This window comes from Pinus tabuliformis, chromosome X, assembly GCF_031772625.1.
Source record: "Pinus tabuliformis cultivar Carrire ecotype Pingquan chromosome X, CPIR1, whole genome shotgun sequence".
In the NCBI taxonomy this organism is placed as follows: Eukaryota; Viridiplantae; Streptophyta; class Pinopsida; order Pinales; family Pinaceae; genus Pinus; species Pinus tabuliformis.
This window is the reverse complement of record NC_142308.1, coordinates 160,650,785-160,674,553: the sequence shown is the minus strand read 5'-3', so window position 1 is coordinate 160,674,553 and position 23,769 is coordinate 160,650,785.

Here is a 23,769-nt window from a genome sequence, read left to right as displayed (position 1 = left end):
CTTGCTCTATTTCGCTTGGCAATCAGATTTTCCTCCACGCTAATAGCTACATTCTGCATGTCTGCTAAGGTTTGAGGGGCTCTTTCCCTTAACTGATAAGCCATGTCTGAATCAAATCCATCAGGGAATTTGTATAAAGCAAGATCAGGTGGAGGTCTAAGGTTTTGTGGAATAGCGTTGTAAACATTGTTAAACCTGGCACAATAGTCTAAGACAGCTTCTTGAGGGCCTCTTTTGATAGTGTCATACTCGGATAATATGTGCAGAGGGTCCTTCTTCTTCTCCCATCTGTTAAGAAATGCTTGGTAAAGGGCCTCTGGGTCAGCTATGGAATTTGCAGTAAGTGCTCTAAACCAAGGCCTTACATCTCCTGTTAAACTTTGGACAAATATCTTCATTCTTACACTATCATCATCTATTTCATAACTCTCAAAAAAGTCCTGCATTTTCTTGGTATGTTGCAGGGATGTGCCAGAACCAGTAGCATCAAAATATGTGATTTTAGTTTGATAATCCTGAGGCATAGCCCCCGGATTTGCAGGTAACTGTAAAGGTGCATATCTGTTAGCCATATTTGCAGGGATAAGTGGAACGACTGAAATAGCTGGGACAGCTGTAATAACAGTGGTGGTTGTGGTAGTCTGCACAGTGAATGGAGGTGTGGAAGAGGTGCTTGGAGAAGTGGATGATGAACAAGGGGAAGTGGGGTTTGAACGAAACAAAACTTTAACCGGGGTTGGAAAACAGCTTGGCTGAACTGTTTTAGGACTGGAATCAGCAAGCTCTCCTTGTTTTTTCTTGTTGAGGTTTCTAGAGATTAAATTGGGATTTTCAAAAACAACTGGTGGATTTGGGTCTAGGTTTGACCTGGTATTATGTGTTTTCTTCTTAGGAGCCAGCTTCTAACTTGTTTTTTGGAATTTTCTGAATAATTTCCCCAGCGGAGTCGCCAATGATGTTATCACTCAGGTTGTCCCTTGGCTCCTTAAGGGATACGGCCGAGGTAACCACAAACCAATCTTTGGACTGCAGGTCCTAGCCTACCTGCAATCAGAGAGGGCTCTCTCTTTCTGTTTTAACTTTGTTTTGGGTTGATTTTAGGCTAGTTATATGCTTCTTTGGGTTTTTGTTTTAAGTTTTGGTGGGATGATTGATGTTTTCAAGTAGGGAGGCATGCATAGTGTGAGAGGTTCAAACCATTGGGCATGGAGTCATGGAATCGGGCTGCTGGTGCGTTTTCTTGGTCACAAGAGGAATATAGAGCAGGATAGCTACACATGAAACAATCTTTCAAGTTAAAAGGATGAAATGAAGGCTAAGGAATGAAAGGCAACTAAGAATCTCTCATTCAGCTTAGCAGAGGGAAGGCGAGTGAACTATATCTAGGAGCAGTCAAGAATTCCTAAATAACAGTCATACATGAATGAAACAGAGCAAATACGAGCCATGAGGAATTCATATTTATGCCTGAATCAGAAGAAAATATATAGAAGTCACAAAAATTGAGCATAGAGTGCAGCCACGCAAATTCTAAGCTAATCTTTCTTTCTGTAACTTAGATGGTGATATATGTATGATATAAACATATATGAATTGAAAATAGAGGTAAGAAACACTTATTGGGCCATGTAGCAGTGCAAGAATTCTATATTTCACTCTTCAGCCATTAATAACACAACAGACAGTCCATCCTCCAAGCTTTTCAGCAGTCTTTGATTATAGAAAATCTCAAACATACAGTGCGAGTCCCGAATCAGGATTATCCACCAACTCCCCCCTTTAAACAATGAATTAGGGGGTTTATATAGGGAAAATATCTAAAATATCTATTACAGCAGATCTTAAAAAGATCTAAGGGAAATGAGTTCTTTAATCTAATCTTGTCCTGAAATTAATGCAAGAAGATGTCTATTTGAGCTGCGCTGGAGGTAGTTGCATCAAAATGAGTTAATATTTGTCCTTATGGCTCGATGTAGTGTTTCTGTAATAACTGTGCTTTGGGCTTTGATTCCCTGCTCTTGAGTGGCTTTGATGTGCATTAACTGTGATCTGAGAGCCTTAAATGGCTTCACCGCTTTCTTTGACTTTGCTTGGGGGCCTTTAATGTTCACCTGCTTCAATCTGATACTCTTTGCCGCTTCACTGATACTCTTCAATTTAATCGAGGCTTCATCTTTCCTCTGATACTCTTTTACAGTTGAATCGGGCCACTTTCTCTCCCTTGACGTGTTTGAAACTGTCAAATCGCCCCTTTACTGCCCTTTCAAGGCAAAAATGGCTGCTGCAAATGCTTTTCGTGGCCTCTGGAATGCTATCGGCGCTGGCTGATTTGAATAGGAATCATAAATGAAGAATTTCTGTCAAACTACAAGTTTTCGGGCCCGCTGATAGCCGAGTAACAAGCGGCCTTCCATTTTGATCATTTTTTCTTAATCGCACATCGAAAACTGCCTCAGTTTCTCATTCCGGGCATCCTTTTGCTACGATTTGCGCCCTTCGCGCCTTCTTTCAGTGATGACGTCAGCAGTGGGTCCCAGTACGGCAGTGACGTGGCAGGGTGATGTGGCAGTACGGCAGGGATTAAATCGGCGATCGGCAATCGGCGGGGACAGGGGGTGATGGCTTTTATATGTGTGAGGCGATGGGAGCGATCGCCGATATCGGACAAAGCGATAAGGCATGCGGCTGTGCGAAAATGGGAAATATTGCAGAAATGAGTGGATCGCGATGCGATATGCTTTCGGGTGCGATAGCAATATCGCGTCGGCGAATGAGAGGGGGATATATATACAGGTACAGAAACATTGCGACTGTCGATCGCGACATCGCATCGGCGAATTGATATCAGGGAGTTAGAAAAGGGGGGCCGATGAATGAATGCTGCGACCTCCGATAGCGATATCGCGTCGGAGGGGAGGAAAACTCATCGGAGGAGGAAACACTCAATCGGAAGAGGGTTAATGCGATCAGAAAATGATTTATGTGATCGGAAAAGGATTTTTAAAGCTTTGGAAGGGTTCTTGAGGCCTCGGAAGGGGGCCGATAACCAAAGAAGAGGGATTTCATGCCTTGGAAGGAGTCCAAAGACACTTTGAGGGAGTTTTTAAGAAGCAAAACTGAGGGTTCTTACTAAGTTTCAGGCAATCTTAGTAATTCCCAAGCATATTTATGGTTATATTTCAACCAGAGGAGGGGATATATTAAATAAGAGAGCTATTTAGTGCTTGTTAATAAGGGGAAGGGGAAATAGATAGGAATTTACATAATATTGTCAGGAGTTAATATGGATTTTTGCGAAGAAAGCGCTAAGGATAAAAATCCTAGGCTTTAAAGGGGAAACAGGACCTGTATAAAAATATAAGCATCCTTTAAGCAAAGCAGATCTTTACTTAGGCAAATGTTGTGGAATATGATGAATTTTTAAAGATATTAAGGAAATCTTAACATCTTTCGGGGAAGTTAATGAATGATTTGGGAGAAAGGAAGAAAGGGAAGTTAATCATGCCTCGCTTGAGCTGCTCCAAGGGAAAATTGTCTTGTACTTGTGATCTGAAGTAAAATAACACTTTGAAATACAAAATTGATCACACTTATTGATTCTGCAACCTCAAACTACTTACCCAGCCTACTTTCCTAACATTTTTTCTTCTATTTGGTTTGGGTGCACTTAGACTTGCAAACCATGATTATCTTCTTTTCTTTTGATTGCCCTCCTATCTAAATGTACCCTTATCTCTTCCGGGGCTCAGATTAAACAGTTGAGCGCCCTTGTTTCTCTGTCTATCTACTCATCTGCCAAGATTAAGCTGTTTGGACAGATATTCATTCTCTATCTTCTAAAACAAGCAATTGAAACCTAGGGAAGCCAAGATTAAGCTGTTTGGCTTTCCTTTAACTAAAAAATTCTTCAAAAATGGAATAACTTCATCAAAATTGGAATACAGCAGTGGCATTTAGACTGGCACACTTTCATAGCCTCTTCTTTGGCCTCTTTCTGGAAATATGGAACCTTGCAGCATGAAAAGATGACATTTTTGGCATGTAAAAATGTCGATCATGAAAGATGAATACCTGTTGCAACAGGAGGCTAACACTACAACAACACAAGGAATCTCCTACAAATACCCTAAACCTCAATTGAAAATGAGCATACATGCAAAAAGAAGGACATAATCCAAAATTGCCTCAACTTGATAGGCAGAGAAAATTTCCAAGAGTTGAACGCTGCAAGTATCAGTTGTTGCAAATTAATTCTAAAGGTGAAGAAACCCCTACAAGGTCTTCTTCATGCTTGATACCCTCAGAAATTGCTACCAAACTCTTCTTGATCCATACACCTCTTAGCTTCCAACCTGCAAAAAGGTCATCTAGATGTGCTAAAAAGAGAAAACAGAGGTCACGAATGGATTCAGAGCATCCAAAAACCTCCAGGTAACCTCTTTCTGATCTCAATTTGGTGAAAAATTCAAAACGTTATGAGCTACAAGCTCCTCCATGAAATTCACTCTTAAAAACCCCACAATTTCGACTTTCTGGCTAACTATTCTACAAATCCGCCCAAAAATTTGCTAACTAAGTGAGAAATTCCACCACCGCAAGTGCAATTTATTGGATCATTAATTCGCCCTCTAACTCCCTAGGGCCAAAAAACACGGCCACATGGGCCACATAGGTCGAGGGATGGGCCTTAACGTCCACCCCCGCCAATTAAGCCCATTAACATGGACGTGGTCATGTTGTGCCACAGGTCCATGGGTTGGGCCTTAACGCCCACCCTACCCATCAGAGCTCCTTTTCCTTCGGGTCTGGGTCATATGGCGGTCATGGAACATGGGGTTGACCCCCCCATATCGCCCTTCCTGTTAACTCATTATCTGTCGGCTATGGTCATGTGGACGCATGTGTCTTGGGGTTAGACCCTTAGGGGCTCGCCCCCTCCACCATATTCCATGCACTTAAAACTTAAATATAAGTTTTACGCCATAGTTTTGAAGGAACAAAGTGCGGTCTAATGGTAAGGCTTGTGGTGGCTTGGTGGGAGATTATGAGTTCAACTCCTCAAGGTATTCTTCAACCCTTAACAAAATTTTAGTGGCCACCAGGAGGCCACGTGGCAGCCTCTGGTTGGCCCATGTAGTCCTCCCTGGTTGGTCCACCTCAACCTACCCAATCAACAAATGATATTACACCATTTTTCAGCCAATACAATTGTGCCAAGTGTCAAGCAAAGATTGGCTAGAGATGAATAGTCAACCTGTACAGTCAGGGTCCAGTTAGCAGTATGGACTGCTGACTGTGCAACCTTATACAACCCAACTCATTTTTTTTTACATGTTTCCCAAAATGATCAGAACGTGATTCTGGAAGCATCTGATGTTGGATTTGAGTGAAATGAGTTGCATTGGATTCAAATCATTGATATCTTCAATTTGGCGTGGGTTTCAAGAAGTTATGGACATTTCATTTTTGAACCTAAAGTTGATCTCCTGATCACTCCTCCCCACTGGGAACTTCTGGACTCCAAAGGTTTAATTCCCTAGTTCATATGAAGAGGTTGGAACTCAAAAATACCCAGCAACTCAATCCAAATTACAAAATTTTCAATTGGTGCCCTTTAAGCCCCAATCAAGGCACTTCACTTATTATCCTCATGAAGACCTACTGCAAAAAATTTCAATGACAACATTGCCTTTGCCTACAAACACAGTCATCTTATAAAAAGAAAAATTTGATTCACAGAAGTTTCATCTTGAATACTTGTATCAACAAATCATGTGACAATTTGTAGAAAAACGTGAATGACAAACTTTGTACATTCATTAAAATTCCTTGAACAAGTGGACTTATAAAAAGCCAATACATACATCAATGAAAACATATTCTTGTGGATCATAGTGACAATGATGTTCACTTTACAAAGTACCTAAATAGGTAATGCCAACAAGTGTTTACAAACAATTTACAAAACATGTTTACAACAAGTCTACCCAAATCTTGCCTCTCCTAGGCTTTTAGGTTCTCTTCTTGAAAAACAAAGTCGTTATGTTTTATGCCTATAATTTCATTCATTCTTTTAACCATTACCAGGTGTTTCTCGCACATAGCTACGCAATGGTCAAAAGCATAACAAAATGTGCATGGGTATTGATTCCAAAGGTATTCAAAATTTTCATGCATTGGAATGTTATACTTGTCTCTAGAGTTGCTACTTTAATGGTTGTCACAAGGTGGTGACTCAAGAATTTTGGAGCATTCTCCAAACTCCCTTTGTCTATATCCCAATCCTCGGTACTTTGGCCTTTCCTCAACAAGAATTGGATTAGTAATGCCTTGACCGTTTTTTCCAAGACCTCCACCTTCGTATCCCATCTTCGAGAGCAACCTCATACCTATACCCTTAGTATGTTTCTCAAATGCCGCAAAAGAGTTATTATGCAAATTAATGGAAGGAGTAGTACTTGAGATACTGATTACCTTTTTAAACTTGTCCTGCATCCTTTCTGCTTTTGATGATGACGATGTTGGCCAACTTGTAGATGTATCTAACCATCAACTGTTGTCCACTGCCATAGGGTGTGCTTCTTGGAGATGCTTTCAAAACTCACATGCATCATCTTCTACATATGGTCGAAAACCATTTTTTTAACCATGTGCACATACAAGCTTCATCTTAGAGGTCTCTTTTGCTAGTGCAGGAGTAGCACTTTCTGCAATTTTCTCATCAAGAAATTACTACAACACAAAGTTCATGTGCCTCTTCTCCTCATTAGCTTTCCCCAACATCCTTCTCAACTCCATATTCTCCATCTGAAGAGAAAAAATTCACTCCTCAAGCTCTTGAATACTCTTTTTGCTGCCCATCTTGCAACTTGGTCAACCTGGCTCTGATACCAAACTGATCTAAAAGTGGAACAGGTGATTTATGCCTCTCTTTCCAAAATAAGATGAAACAAAAACTAGGACCATGTTGATGCTTTGCATGCATGAAAATGGGTCTTCAAAAGCAACATGTTTGTTCAATGTCCCTTCAAACATGAATTAGTTCTCATGTGCAAGTTAATCATAATGAACAACACATATAATTCATGTAGACATAAAGAAGAAGAAACACAAGGTTTGATGACAGAGTTCACCCCTCTTGGGCTACATCTTGGGGTCTGTCAACATGACTAGACCACTGATATTTCAGTGTAAAAATGAAGTACATTAAGTATGTTGATGACCATGTGGCTATTTCCCCTTCAAGGAAAGGTTCTCCTGCATAGAACTCTCACATAAACATAACATGGCAACTTGCAATCATCATGTAAACTACAACAATACAAGGAATCTCCTACAAAGACCCTAAACCTCATATGAAAATGAGCATACATGCAAAAAGAAGGACATAGTCCAAACTTACCTCAACTTGACATGTAGAGGAAAATGTCCAAGAGATGAACCCTGCAAGTATCAGCTACTACAGATTAATTATGAAGGTGAAGAAACCCCTACAAGATCTTCTTCATGCTCAATACCCTCAAAAATTGCTACCAAACTCTACTTAATCCATACACCTCTTAGCCTCCAACATGCAAAAAGGCCATCTAGATGTGCTCCAAATAGAAAACAAAGGTCACCAATGGATTCAAAGCATCCAAAAACCTGTAGGTAGCCTCTTTCTGAGCCCAATTTGGCGAAAAACTCAAAAAGTTATGAGCTATAAGCTCCTCCATGAAATTCATTGTTAAAAACCCCAGAATTTCGAATTTCTAACTAAGTGTTCTACAAATCCGCCCTAAAAATCGCTAATTGAGCGACAAATTCGCCCGCCGCAAGTGCAATTTGTTGGATCATTAATTCACCTTCTAACTCCTTAGGGCCAACAAACACAACCACTTGGGCCACATAGGGCCGAGGGCTATGCTTTAACGCCCTCCGCTACTGGTTAAGCCCCTTAACATGGGGACATGGTCATGTTGTGCCACGGGTCCATGAGTTGGGCCTTAATGCCTGCCTTACCCCATCAGAGCTCCTTTTACTTTGGATTTGCGTCATTTGGCGGTCATGGAACATGGGGCTGGCCCCCCCTCCATAGCGTCCTTCCTGTTAGCCCCTTATTTGTCGCCTATGGTCATGTGGGCGCATGCATCTTGGGGCTGGTCCCCTCCACCATACTCCATGCACTTAAAACTTAAATATAAGTTTTGCGCCATAGTTTTCGAGGAAAAAAGTGTGGTCTAGTGGTAAGGGTTGTGGTTGCTTGGTGGGAGGTCATGATTTCGACTCCCCGGGGTGTTGTTTGACCCTTCACAAAATTTTAGTGGACATCAGGAGGCCACGTGGTCCTCCCTCGTTGGTCCACCTCAACCAACCCAATCAACGAATGAAATTCCACCATTTTGTAGCCAATACAATCAAGCAGAGATTGGTTAGTGATGAACAGTCAACCTGTATAGCCCGGGTCCAGTCAGCGGTATAGACTGTCGACTGTGTAGCCCTATACAACCCAATTCAATTTTTTTTCCTTATTTCCCAAAATGATCATAACGCGATTTTGGAAGCATCTAATTTCGGCTTTAAGTGAAATGAGTTGGGTTGGATTCAGATGGTCGAGCTCTTTGATTTGGCGTTGGTTTCAAGAAGTTATGGGCACTTTCATTTTTTAGCCTAAAATTGATCTCCTAATCAAAATAGAAGCACACCATCCTTGTCTGTGCAAAGCATAGTTTCCTAGTAGGTGGGAAACTATTTGCAGGCACCATTCTAGTTCACTTAAGTTCACATCATTTTAGCTTTAGGTTAATCCACCTTTTAAACATGATAACTTGTAATTCAATTTTATATCTATATTTACTTAGCTCTGACTTACATTAAACTCCCTCTCCCTTTTGAGTATGAGTTTTACTAATATTTGCCCAGTCATTTATTTCCATTATGATATTTTTCATATTAATTTTAGTCTTCAAAGTTAGCATTGATTAAACTTAGATTAACTTGATAGTCAATAAATTTCTATGTTTTTCTCTTTAATCATCTATAACATATCAATCCTTAAGGACTTGTGAATTAATCGAAATCAAAATTTTACTTATTCTCCATCTTGTGCCAAGAGTGTCCACTCTTGTGCCCTTCAAGAAACTCATGTCTAAGGGTGACATGATTTTCCCTTCAAACACCTACGATCCAAACAAAGTAAATACATACTGGTGGAATTGAACTCAATATTCTCTATGTCACCTTTGTTAATAGTTTCGTGGTGACTGAGGATCAAGGTTCCCCTTGGTTCATGCCCCTTAGTAGTGCCTCATGAGTGACTATACCCATGGTGCAACCCTCATGGCATCATGCAACTCCAAGGATAAGTATCTTCTGTACTTCATCCTAATACATGGTTGGAGCGCTAGCATGTATGACTAGGGTCATACTCCTCTAATCATGTCTAGTCTCCTTCCCCTACAACCCCACTACTCATATGTAGGTTGTACGGTTAAAATTGATCATTTATTGTTGTGAGAACATCCATCAATATAATCCATATAAGAATACCCAATATCCACATCAATATTAAATATCAAAATATAAACATAAATCACAATGTGACTTAAACCATCATGATATGGGCTTTGTCCATAGTCCTCTTTTTTCTACCACACTCAGGAAATAGTTAACGAAAGTTGATAAAAATGATATAATTATCATCTAGTAAGCATCATAAAAGATTGCATATAAAGGCCATAATCAACATTGTCATCATCATAATGAAAGTAAAATATCATATTAAAATACATGTATCATCAAAATATATAAAATGTTTGAATCATAATGATGTCCTCAAAGTATAATTGCATCAAGAGGGGCTCTACAGTCTAGTATAGGGGAGATGTGTAGGCGTTAGATGTAAACATTTTTTAAATTCAATTTTTTTATATTCTAAATTTGTTTCTATTAAAAAATTGCGCACAATTTTTTAGATAAAAGAAAATCATAATATAGCATATATATATTAGCTATAAATTAAGATCTATTTTACCATATAAAGTAAAAGAATGATTTCATTGCAATATTTAAATTTAATTAATAAGCACATAAATTTCTCATACTTACGATATAACAAGATTCTTAACCATGAATATTAAAAACTTCTAAATAGGCTTTGTTACAATACCATGGCTTATCAATACCACATGCCCAAACACCATAACTCATTTCAAAATCAAAATATTTTATTTTAATATAACTTTATAACATTTTTTAAATTAAAACTTAATACTTACAATAAACTTACAATGTAACAAGATTATTAACCATGGAAATTCACCCCCATTTTATCATGGATATTATTAACTTGTAAATAGACTTTATTACAATACCATGAGCCAATACCATGGGTTATCAATACAACTTTCCCACAAATCATAACTCATTTCAAAATCAAAAATATTCTATAAATATTTATTTTAATTTAATTCCAAAATCAAAAAGGTATGAGGGAGATGTAGTGGTGTAAATGTTTGTAAACATTTACATGTGGGCTCAATTATAAAATAATAAAAGGTTAAAAGCAATTGCTACGAGAGAGATATTATAATGTCCAGGAAACATTTTGACTAGGTCAAAATAAAATAAAATAAATTAATAGTGATAATTATAATTAATAATAAAACCAACCTAGATCCATTTTAACTCCGGAAGAGGGATCAAATCTCTTGAGATGGAAACCTCTTTTAGAGTGAAAAGAGATTTGATCCATCTTGGTGCTTGGTAGACCCAGAGCTAAGATGGATCTACACTAGTGTATAATTCAAATGTTGTCTCAAAGTCAAGATACTATAAATATCATGTCAACTAGAGCAGGGCACAACATACACCCCTTCGTAAATCTATATTTTATCCCAAAGTATCAAAAAAAGAAAGGGAAATGATGACACATCTCCTTGACATCCTCACAAGTAGTCAAACTAGGACTGTAACTGTAATACCCACTTTGCTAAAATATGCCTATTCCTCTTAGAAAATTTAATTTCTTTAAAAAAAAACTTTTAGGCATTTTTACAACACTTTGTGACAATTATTTGTTCAAACATTTTTCAAGAATAATAAGACACCTCAATAGTTAAGATAGATCCCATCCCAATTTTTTTTCAAGATAAAATTCTTCAAGTAAACAACAACCATTTTTTGTTAAACTAGATCAAGTAAATTACATACATAGATTTATTTCTTAACCTGGAGTATGCTTCAACAAGTTGCAATTTGGTTGCAATAACCTGAAGAAAAGAATTATTGCCTCCAAGAAGACTTTGGCCTCCAAAGGATAAAAGCGATTTTCCTCAATCAACTCGACCCTCCAACATAATGATGCCACCTTAAGTCAATTTGGCCTTAAATAAATTCTTCCTCCCAAATGTAATTCATCCCTCCAAGGGAAATTTGGCCTTCCTTTAATTATTTAATCCCCACAGTTAAAGTTAATTATTTGTTGTAATTAAAATTGGCCTCCACGATAATTCATCCCCTTCAATTCAATTCATCCTTTGGAGATAAATTATGGACTATTGCAATGATGAGGCACTTCTCCTTTGCTTCCATGATCTCCTACAAACAAACTTCTTTAATTGAGTACCTACGAGGAATTTGGATGATCCCTCCTTATTGACTGGAAAGGGTGGATAGTTTCACCACCGAAACCAATCTTGATCAACCAGGGTGGATGGTCTCACCACCGAAACCAATCATGATTATCTAGGGTGGATGGTCTCACCACTAAAACTAATCTCCGTGAGGGTTTCACACCCTTGCACAAAGCTCCAAGGGCCCTCCAAATCAAATTCACAAATATTCAATGCATAATCAAGAGTGAGCTCCAATTCTCTTTTTATAACTTTATCATTAGAATACCATACTACATTACCATGGGTTTATATTTTATAAATATTTTTAATTTGATTATTCAATGTCACTTCTATATGTTTCCTTTTCACCCAAATGACATTTAAACAATTAAATTAATTAATCCCTTTTTTTCAAATATAGCCTATGAGAATCAAATAGGAAACTAAGTCATTATTCAGAAGTGATCATTTGAAAAGGGACATTACAATTCTCCATTCCCAAGATTGTTTTCCATCAAGCAATCTAGAACCTTCATATGAATACTAGGATCCCAAGTATTCATGTAGAATACTCCAACATATGCCTATTGTATCATCCAAACACAATGGAACCCAACATTACTGCTACACTATGCCATGTTGTGAAGTAACCCACTTTGTTTTTTTTGCTCCATTCTGATATAATTACAAACTGAAAATACGCTATCACGTGAAAACCTATCACACATATGAGTTCTGTTATCACTTAGAACTAAAATTGATATATGTAACTTTTCATCCTAGCCCGATGATAAAGGTCAGTGCTAGTTTATTTTTGTTTTAATTTTCTTCCCTTAGAATCTGAAGTTTTGAAGAGTTTTTGAGTCAAGTTGTTCTCAGCTCCCATTGGTCCCCCTCCATCTACCATTGTTTTATAGCCACCTGTTATCTTATGTCAGCCACCGTGTCTTTTTGTAATTTCGCAGCGAAATCATGATTAGGCAGTTTCGCAGCGCAATCATGATTAGGCAGTTTCGCAGCGCATCATTCAAATTTAAAACTGACCGCGCTGCGAAATCATGGATTCGTACTTTTCGCAGCGAATCTTTCCCGAAATATCAAATCCGTTAGGTGAGTCATAGGCCGTGTCCTCTCATGTCAGCTCATGTACCCCTCTTATCACATTTCACCACTCATTGCCACTATCACCACCACTAGATCTGTTGATACGCACGAATTATCATTCCCAAGAAAGACAACCGTGCATAAATCTTGATGATGGCCGTAAGCCTTGCATGAATGAAAAATCTGCAAGGTTACATCTTGAAAGATTTTAAACGGAAAAATTTAAAATTCAAGCGAGGCTGATAATCAAGCGAGGCTGAATTCAAATAGAAGCTGAAACATAATTCCAACCAGAGCTGGTAGTTATTGTTTGCGAGGATTTGGAAGAATCAATGGAGAAAAAGGAGCACAGATCCGGCAAACCTCTAAGGACTGAGCCTGAAGGCCTGGATATAACGCTGAGAAATGAAGAGGTGAAGAAAGCATTTAAAAAGGCCGGGTGCTGGAAGTTTTGCAAAAAGTTACAAGGAGGACACGCACAGGTAACCAAAGAATTTGCACTTAACTTCACAGGCTTGAATTCAAAAGTAGCCATGTTAGAATTGCAGGTTTCGCCAGAAGTGATATCTACTGTGACAGAGATCCCACGAGGACAAGAGGAATGGTTTAAAAACTTCAAATTTGACATGAATCCTTGTAAGGAGTTTTGAAGGATGAATTTGTAAATGAAGATTTAAGTAAGGCAGTGCTCAGGAATTATGTCAAAGAATATTATGCTCACTTACTCACCTGCATACAGAAATATCTAACTTGTGAAGGAAGGTATAACAAGGTTTACTCTTACCATTTTAAACTCCTTTTGCATTTCACCGGGAAGGTCTCCATAGACTTACCTTTTTATCTGTTCCGTAGTTTGAGTAAGATGTGTGATAAGGTACAGCTGAGGAAAGAGGATTGTGAAACCTCTTTGTTTCATCATGGTTTGATCAAACTACTGGTTTTAGATGGGCTCCAAAAGGTAGACAGAGATTGGAATTCATTTATTTTTATGGCTGGCTTCAAAAGCCAGACTGGCCTCACTCCTCAACCTGCTAGAGATTCTACAATAGCTGAGCTCCAAACAGAAGTAAGAGCTAAAAGAGTTCCAAAGTCACAAGTAAGAAAACAAGTGAAGCCACTCGTCATCCAAGATCAACCTCAGCAATCAACTAAGGAAAAAGCTCATGGTAAAAATACTGTACCTGAAACAAGCACATCTGAAGTAGTCTCAAGGATAAGAACAAGAAGCCAGATGAATAAGGAAAAAGGTAAAGCTATAGCAGTCAAAGAAAGTCCAGTGTCCAAGGCAAGTTTAAATGACTTATTACAGGCTATTGAATTTGAGCAGTCTCTACCAGTTCAAATCGAGTTAATACAGTCAGAACAGGAAAGCACCAAGAAATCCAAGGCCTCAAAAAAGCTTAAATTTGATGAGCCAGCTGAAGAATTCGTTTTTAAACCTAGAAGACCTATGACAAGGAGATTCCAGCAAGTACAGGAAGTACTGCCAAGAACAGAGGAAACAGGGGAAGAGACACAGAAAAACGCAGGCAAAACAGTCATCACATCTCAAGAAGATAATATAGCAGCTATAAAGAGCCAATTAGAATCGGCCAAGCATGAGATCGCCAAATTGAAGAAAGCTGCTAGAAGACATGCAATCATACATGCAAAGTATTATAAAGCTCTATGGAAAGGGAATGAAACTGTAGAAGCCCAGTTGAATTCAGTGGTTGATGGCCATTCACAATTTCACACCTGGACAGTACCAGCGATCAAAGAAGCCAAGTACATCAGAAGGATCAATATGCAACTGAGAGCTGGGAATAAGGCTATGAAGAAACAAATTGAAGATCTGAAGGCACAGCTAAGCCAGCTTAAAGGACCTGCTAAATGAGGTTTCATTTCAAGTAAGATTTTGCTTCAAAAATTTTGACAAGTTTGCTTGATCTTATCTTTCTGAAGAAATATAAATTCCTATTCGACCTATGGAAAGTCTAAAGAAGTTTTTGGAAATCAAGCACTTGGCTAATAAAGGTCTCAGGTTAAAAAACAAGTTGTTTTAAATAACTCAGCAGTTTCGTAGCGCACTACGAAACTGCTGAAAGTGATGATTTCAACGTAAATCAAGCAGTTTTGAATTATAAGCGGGAATTTTGAAAGGGAAACGTCTAAAAGGCATACAAGGCATCATCTGAAGCTATCAACAGTCAACCAGGTCAAGACAGGTGGAGAAAATATATATTCAAATCCAACTTTAAATTTTTGCCGTAAAGTGAGCACATTTACCACAGTTCAGGATATATCAAACAGTTTACAAGAAACTTTTGCCTGCACACATGTACAAGGGAAAAAGCTTACAACGCATCAAGGACGTGGCAGTCTGCTCCATTTTGGGTAATTAAAGGATAAAGGACATGCTTATTTGCATTCGAATATTTTGGGGAAAACTAAAGACCAGTAAACAGGGGTAGTTTCCTATCTTTCAGGGCATTGGAAAACATGTGTCATTGAAGACAACTATGGAGCCTTGAAGACCATCACAACTAAACTAGAAGGGAACCAGATGTCAAATAACGAGGAATCATCTTAATTAAAGCCATCATGCATGTAATATGGAGTTAGAGTCATAGTTGATTTAGATCTCTAAAAAAGCTCCAGTCAACACTTTGTTGTATTTATTAGTTAGTTAAAGGGTTAATAGGTGTCATTAGAAGTAGTTTTCGAATTCCCCTCATGCTGGAGGAGGAATCTCGATCAGTTAGAATAAGAGCTCTATATATAGCTGAAACAGAAATGTAATCAGGGTTGGAAAATTTTATGATACAGCTTGTATTTGGCTTATGTAAAGACTCATTTTCAGTAATATAATTTTGACTTTACTTCTCAGGATTCATGAAGGATTTCTTATGTTTAGAATATGTGATCTTGTCCTTTCCATAATTTTTACAGTGGTATAGATGTATAATCACTCAAAATTCACTGAATATGCTCTGATTTCCTGTATGCATTTATAAACTGTGGTCCCATATGAGTTATGTTCTGAATGTCTAAATGTTGAGTGCCCTGACTTCTATGTAAGGTTGAGTTCACTGTTATATTGAGGTGTTGTTGACTCCATAAGCCCAATGGATAGTTGTTTAATGTATTTCCAGCATTCATATTTTTCACAGTTGTTCTATAAGAGTTAGCCATCTTATCTTTAATCAAAATCATTAACCTTTGAGAGAGCCCTCTCAGGTTGAGGAGGCTAAGCCTCAGCCAAAAGTTGGTTTGAAATAGTTACTTAGAGTCAACCTGACCAGCAGCCTATCAGGATCGGATTTTGAGATAACAAGTTCTATAGTTCCTTGAATTCAAATCATGTCCCCCATTATTATTTTTACTTTCAACACTCGCTAAGGGAAAAATATCTACTAATGCTTCTAAGGTTAGATCCCCTCTAAGAAGCTTCTCTACAATGTTAAATGTGGGAAGTATTCCATATGTGGCGGTAAAATATGGGATGCTTCCTGAATGGCATCAAGATGTAAAATGCATAAAACAACCTTTGAAAGTCTTCTGCCTACCCAACACATTCAAGATGAAACTTTCAGATGAATTGATGTGCACCAAAATCTCCTCAACAATATGCAACCAGTAGTTAGGACATGAACTTCATGTAAGCTATGGAAACTCCATAACCACTGGTTCTAGTATAGAAATTGATTTGTACAAAGAAACATTGTCAAACAACCATGCGTCCCATGGTCTAGTCAACTATTAAATCAACATTGTCAAACAACCCATTTCAAATCAACTAATAAATCATATTTTTTGGCCTTATCATATGATATAATTCCCAATGCTTCAAAATAAAGGGCATGGTTTGTCATATTCAGTTGTCGAAGCCATGCATAGATGCTCAAAGGTTGGAGAACAAGTTGAGTGGTCACAAAACCATCAATATCTATGATCATTTCTCCTTTATCTGAATGAATATTAGAAGGTTGGCATGATATTAATTTATTTTTCATAGTTTTGATAGATTTTTCAAGCCCTCTAAGGTACTTATCATAGATGAGTAAAGGAAGTTGACCTCAATTTGAAGTTGTAAGCACGCCAAAAAAATTGCAAGTAGTGATCATGTCTGCAATAATTGAAATCATAGGAGTTATTCATGCGAAATCCTTTTGCCCAACAAAGTTCTTTATTTCAACCTTAAGTAGGGGTTTACTTGCAGTGGAAGGAGCTTCCCAAGAAAGAATCACATCAAATTTCAAGAAACCAAAAATTTTATCACTCAAGAAATCAATGATTTGGGTTGCTACTACAAGTGCTTTGAAATAAAAATACTCCAGAAAATTTTGATGATAGGCCTTAGTTTCAAACTAGTGTTGCATATCCTTAATTGAAAGAAGAATCCATGTATTGTTGGTAGCCAATGTTTCACCACCCGTTGCTTGTAAACTCCATGTTAGTAAGTCGTGTAGTCTCAAATCCATCCATTTATGCCATCTTAACATCCATGAAAATTAAATACTTAAGCTTGCTAATATCAAATAGGATATTGAGTACACCTCGAACTTGAAGAAATATGTGTTCATTGACTTGTTTAGTGCATTTTCCACTCACGATTGTTAGGTCTCCCATTGAAAAATACTCAAAAAGTCCCACTCATTGCTTCCAATTGTTTTGCATAGAAATGTAACGGATGCTGGCCATTTTCCAACCAAACTCCTTTTATTTGGTGGAGAATATGCTCTCCATCATCCAAGGCCTTAGATAAATCATTTTCTCCTTTCAATTGGAGAAATTTTGATTTAACACGACCTACTGCAAGAAGAAGATCATGAATTATTATCCAGTTTGATTTTCTTTGATTTTCTATGGTCTCTTTTTACTTGACTACAACTCTCTATTCTAGGATTTTGAGCTATTCTTGCCCACAATGCATGCAACATCCTCCCACTCCCAACCAAAGAAGAATGATTATATGTCAAGAAAGGCCTCTTTATCATTTGGTTGAAGATATTCGTACACAAAAATAAGCCTTTCCTCATAGAATTTGTCCCCCTTATCGTGACTAAAAGCCTCTCCACATTCAAGCCAATTAAGCAATCTTTTGTAAGATTCATATCGATTCTTCTATTTGTGTAGATATTCCCCTACCACTTCTAAAACTAAAGGAGGCCAATTTCATTTATTTTCAATCTCTATGACTTGGGGCCTCTCATTTATAACTGCGTTTTTGTCCTTTTCTTTATCAATTTTTCCGCATAACACTTGCAGAGTTGTGTCAACACAAAGAGGTTCCACTGGGTAGATTTTATCAGGTTGAATCCTGTAATATTCAATTACTTTTGAGATTTTTGTTTCTCTCACTATTTGTAGCATCCACATTTACTTGGGACTTTTTAGCTTCTTAGGCAAAAGCTTTTCAATGTGTTCTTTCCTCAAGACATTATCAATGTATACAAAGATATAGCCTTCATTTTCCATAATCTATTTTAGCTTTTGTTGTCCACTCCTATGGTCTCTTATATTCTACTTATCAATAGTCAAGTCCTACAAAATATTGGATTTAACTTGTATATATTAGCTTCTAATTCCATCTATTTTAATAGAGTAACTTTTCGGTGATTCCAACCCTAAAGTTGCAAAGAGGCGTAGAACACATCAGTCAGTGTGGTTTTTTCAGCTCCACCAATTGCATGTATAACAACTGCTCCTTTATGATTCTTATTATCCCACTCAATCTATTTAATTACTTCATCAATTTGGTCCTCTATTCCAACTACATTGTCATGATTGGACACTTTTGGTGGTTTGTCGCATTCAATCCCACACAGTCCATCTAAAATACATAAATTTATTTGTGAAGTGAGAACATTTTACATTTCATCTATTCTTAGTTGAATTTCATTAGGTTCTTTGGTGTCCTTTGAAGCCGTGTAACACTTCAAAAACCTATTTCTTATTTTCTAATGAAAACACAACATTGCTCCTTTACTATCAACTTGATGGATTACTTAATTTATTTTGCATCTAGATCTTTAAATGGGTATGATGCTTTAGTTCAACTAGTATTTTTTCCAAATCATTCATTAATTTCATAAGTTGTAATCATTTCTTCATATTAGACTTGAGTGTATCATATCTACTCAAAAATATTTTACCAATAAGAAACCCACTCCAATCCAGTGAACATTTTCAAGGGAATTTAACACCTCTATAGTTGTACCGAGTTTAGCTCTAGAGGACAGAGATATCTAAGAAAAATTATCCAGATCTATAAGAACTACCAAAGAATCAAAGTCACTAGGAATTTGTTCTAGGTGATCACAATCTAATAAGACTAGAATATTCAAACAAGTAAGTCTATCAAAATATTATGGTAACATTGAAAGGCTCCTACATCCAGACATGTTTAGTTCTCTTAATTCTCCCAAAGAATGAAGGTCATTAGGAAATTTCTCTAGCGTTTCACATCCATATAATAATAAATCTTGCACACAACTAAGCTCACTAAAACCTTTGGTTAGTCCTGACAATTCCTTCAAATCAGATAAATATTGTTTTTGTAAGCATATGTGTTTGCAAAATTGGTTGGGAAGCATCTTTAATATTTAACAATTTCTTATTGATAATCTCTAGATCATTTTAAAATTGAAAATTTCTTCTGGTATAACTAACAAATATTTACATCCTTCAAATGATATCTAAACCGACAAGGACATCAATTGTCCAAATTTGTGTGAAATATTACTCAGTTGCATGGACATTTGCAAATCCAAATATCATTAAGGATGTTAAGTTTCCAAACCGTTAGGGAGCATATACAAGTTGCAACAGTGGTACAAGGACAAGACTTGCAATAATGTGAGATTCTTTAAACTGCTTGGAAGATCATGTAATTTGTAATAGTTACTCAAATCAAGCTCCAAAAAATTATTCAATTCCCCAAACCTTGATGATAAGGGCTTTAATTTGCTACATTCACTCAGATCTACTTTTTGTAAAGATTGCTAGTGCTTTAATGATTCTGGAAAGTCCTTTAGATGTCCACAACATTACAGGATTAGCCTCTATAAAGCATACAACTGACCTAAACTTTCAAGAAGGCATGTAATTTCATATCCACACAAATCTAACAACCTTATTGTCTTAATACTTCCTAATTCTTTGAGTAGTAATTTTGTTTTCTCCATTGTGCATCCAATCCCTTTATAAAATTTGAGCACTTTCAATTTTCAGGGAATCTTGTATGAACTAAAAATCACATGCTCCTTATATTTCCCATCCATGTTTATCAAATCTGTTGTAAAGTTCTTTTTAGCTTTCTGCTTGGTTTCCATAAAAATATTTGTACAATAAAATCTTGATGCTTACATGTGGGAGCCTCCTCTGTTGTTGTTCTAAAACTGAATTTTTTTGTCCCTTTGTTAACACTTTCATTAATCAAGTGTTGCTACTCACTAACATTTCTTCAGGCTATGTGCACCCATGATTGAACATGAAGATTGACCCAACATGCATTGTCGTCCTTAGCAACACCTAGGAAATCCTCTTTGACACTACCAGGAGATACTTGTTGCTTTCCTAATTGTTGTTGTAAGCTTGAATTAAAGGTTGCAGAATGAATTCGAGTTGCATCACCAGTGGATATTCTAGTTGTATGAAATCTAAGCAAAGGCCCTTTGGACTCTGCATTCATTTCTTCCATGGACTTGGAAACCTCCTTAAACATTTTTTCATTATCATGGACACCAATGCCTTCATTGTCACACCATAACAATATAGGGCCTTCAAATATTGCTTTATCATTTTCGAATATGCAATCTTCTTTTACCTTCATATCTTCTTGGCTTTCATTATTTCTTGCATTATACTAATTATTTTTGTTGGTCTCAACTAATAATTCCCATCCTCCAACCTACTCCATCATTCTTGTGAGGTTCCTGTTATATTTTTAAAAGTCTCTCAAGAATTTAGTGTTCACCCTTTCCACTAAGAGAACTAATTCCTGTTGCAACAGATTTGGAAACATTTTCAACTAAAACCATCAGGCTAGAAAGAATACCTGCTTTGATACCACTGTAATGTCCCCATTTTTAAAATATGCTTATTCCTCTCAGAAAAAATTAATTTCTTTAAAAAAAATATTTTAGGCCATTTTACAACACTTTGTGACAACTATTTGTTCAAACATTTTTCAAGAATAATAATACACCTCAATAGTTCAGATAGAACACAACCTTTTTTCCCAATAAAATTATTCAGATAAACAACAACCAATTTTTATTAAATTAGATCAAGTAAATTACATACATAAATTTATTTCTTGAACCTAGAGTATGCTTCAATGAGTGGCACAATTTGGTTACAATAACCTGAAAAGAAACAAAAAAATGGTTACCTCCAAGAAGAATTTGGGCTCCAATTGATAAAATTGATTTTCCTCAATCAACTCATCCCTCCAAAAGAATTTTTCCACCTTGAATCAATTCATCCCCCTCAAATAAAATCTACCTCCCAAATGTAATTCGACCTTCCTAGGGAAATCTGACCTTTCCTTTAATTATTTAATATCCAAAGTTAAAGTTAATCAATTGTTATAATTAATATCAAACTCCAAGATAATTTGACCCCTTCAATTCAATTTGGCCTCTAGAGTAAATTATGGATTGTTTCAATGATGAAGCATTTCCCCTTTAACTTCCATGATCTCCTAAAACTGAACTTCTTCGATTGAGTACCAAAAATATTTGAGGCCACCAACTTAGATCATACACCACCCTATTTAATATCCCTTTTATGTAAACAATAAGAAAATTATATTTACTTATTAACTATGACCACCTTCATTGTCTGGAATTTAAAAGGTCTTGCGTGAAGATATGTTATAACCCACAATGATCAATATTAAGTTCAAACTTCCTTCCTAGTAGGTATTCTCTCCAAATATTTAGTGCATACATGATAGCATCTATATATAGATTGTGCATTGCATAGTTCTCCTCATGGGGTCTAATTTTTCTTGACACATACGATATTACCCTTCCATCTCGCATCAATACACATCCAAGGGCTTCCTTGGATGCATCGATGCAAACCAAAAATTTATGCTCCATGTAGAATGGGTGTGATTGTTCACAATTCTTTAACTTCTTGAATGCTTCTTCACACTTATCTATCCACGTGAATTTCATATTCTTTCTTTGAAATTCTATGATGAGGGTTTTTATCTTCTAGAACCCTTCGATGAACCTACGATAATATCCAACCATGCCCATAAAACTATGTACTTCATGAACATTGGTTGGTGTTGGCCACTCCATGATGGCCTCAATCTTCATCGGATCCACTACAATACCTTCCCCATAGATAATGTTCCTAAGGTAATGGATCTTGGATTAGTAAAAGGATCACTTAGATAACTTCCCATATAGTTGGTTCTCTCTAAGACACTGCAAAACTAGTCTTGAGTGTTCATTATTCTCCTCTATGATCTTTTAGTAGATCAATATGTCATCAATAAATATCTACACGAACTTATCTAAATACTCCTGAAATATCCCATTCATTAGGCTCATGAAAATACCCAAGGAAATTATTAGTCTGAAAGGCAGCACTACAAACTCGTGTCTTAAAGGTTTTCTTTGGGATGTCCACTTCCTTGATTCTTAACCGATGATATCCCGACCTCAGATCCATCTTAGAAAAAAATGTTTCCTCTTTCATTTGGTCAAAAAAATCATCTATCCTTGGAAAAGGACATTGATTTTGTATCATAACCTTATTCAATTGACGATAGTCAATACACAGTTGTTAGGACCCATCCATGTTTTTAACAAAGATTAAGGCAATCCCCATGAAGACATGTTAAGTTGTATGAACCCAAAGTCCAATAACTCCTTTAATTAGATTTGAAAATCCTTTAATTTGTGATTTGACATACGATATGACATCTTTGTGATAGGATTTCTGCCAAGTTTAACATCAATCGTGAAGTTGATCTCCCTTTTGTGAGGTATTCCAAGTAATTATTCTGGGAATAAATCTTTGAATTTGGCACGAGTTAGATATTTTCATAGATTATTAGGGTTACCTTCTTCATTTAGTGCTACAATCATGAAAAACTAAAATCCCTTCCATTTTCATTTCATCAAATGCATTGAAAAGATGAACCTCGAGGACACCCCTTTGTTTTTCCCTGTCAAGGATTTCCCTTGACCAACACCATTCATGAAATGTAGTACCTTGTCCTTGTAGCTTAGAATTTCCTCATGGTTTTCCAACCATGGCCATTCCTATGGCCACATCATAAGACCTTAGGATCATAGATTATAAGGAAACATTAGTTTTATACACACCTAAATCCACCTCATAATTGTTTACCATCTTTCCTACACTCATTTTCATTCCACAAGCCATTTTTACATGCCTAAAATCATGTTGTGCAACTATTGCATTTAGAGAAATAAAATATTCAATATCTCATGTATCTATCAAAATAAACAAGCTCATACTATCAATTTTACCTATTGTCTCATGTATAGTGGAATAGTGCTTATCCTAGTGATTATTCACCACTACATGCATGTAGTGAGCTTTTCATGGATCCTCAATTATGTTTTGTTACCAACCTTAGTTAGAAACACCCTATCATTAAGGGAAATTCCTCATGAAGTGTGGATATCCACACCAGTACCCCCTCTTAGGAGCTTGTCTTCTATTACTAGTTGAAATGAAGGTTGGCTTGGAACTTTATTAATATGAGCAAGACTATTGTGCTAGATGTTGCTTTGGTGAAATAGAATATTGTTGTGTAGAAAAATATTGTAGTGTTTGATGTGACTATGGGGTAGTAGATCATGCCTATTGAGATACAGTGCATGATTGCTATGTTGGATGTCAATATGGTGGCCTCCAATTTCATGTTGATCAGTTTTGATGGCTATGAACTCGTCCCTTATTAAAGTCCATAAGAAAAATTGTTCACTCTTAATTTTTCGATGTTTAAATGTAGAGCATATATGAGTATCTCCACGAATTGGGTCATATACTTGGGTACTGATTGACCTCCCTACTTCAATGCATTAATTTCATT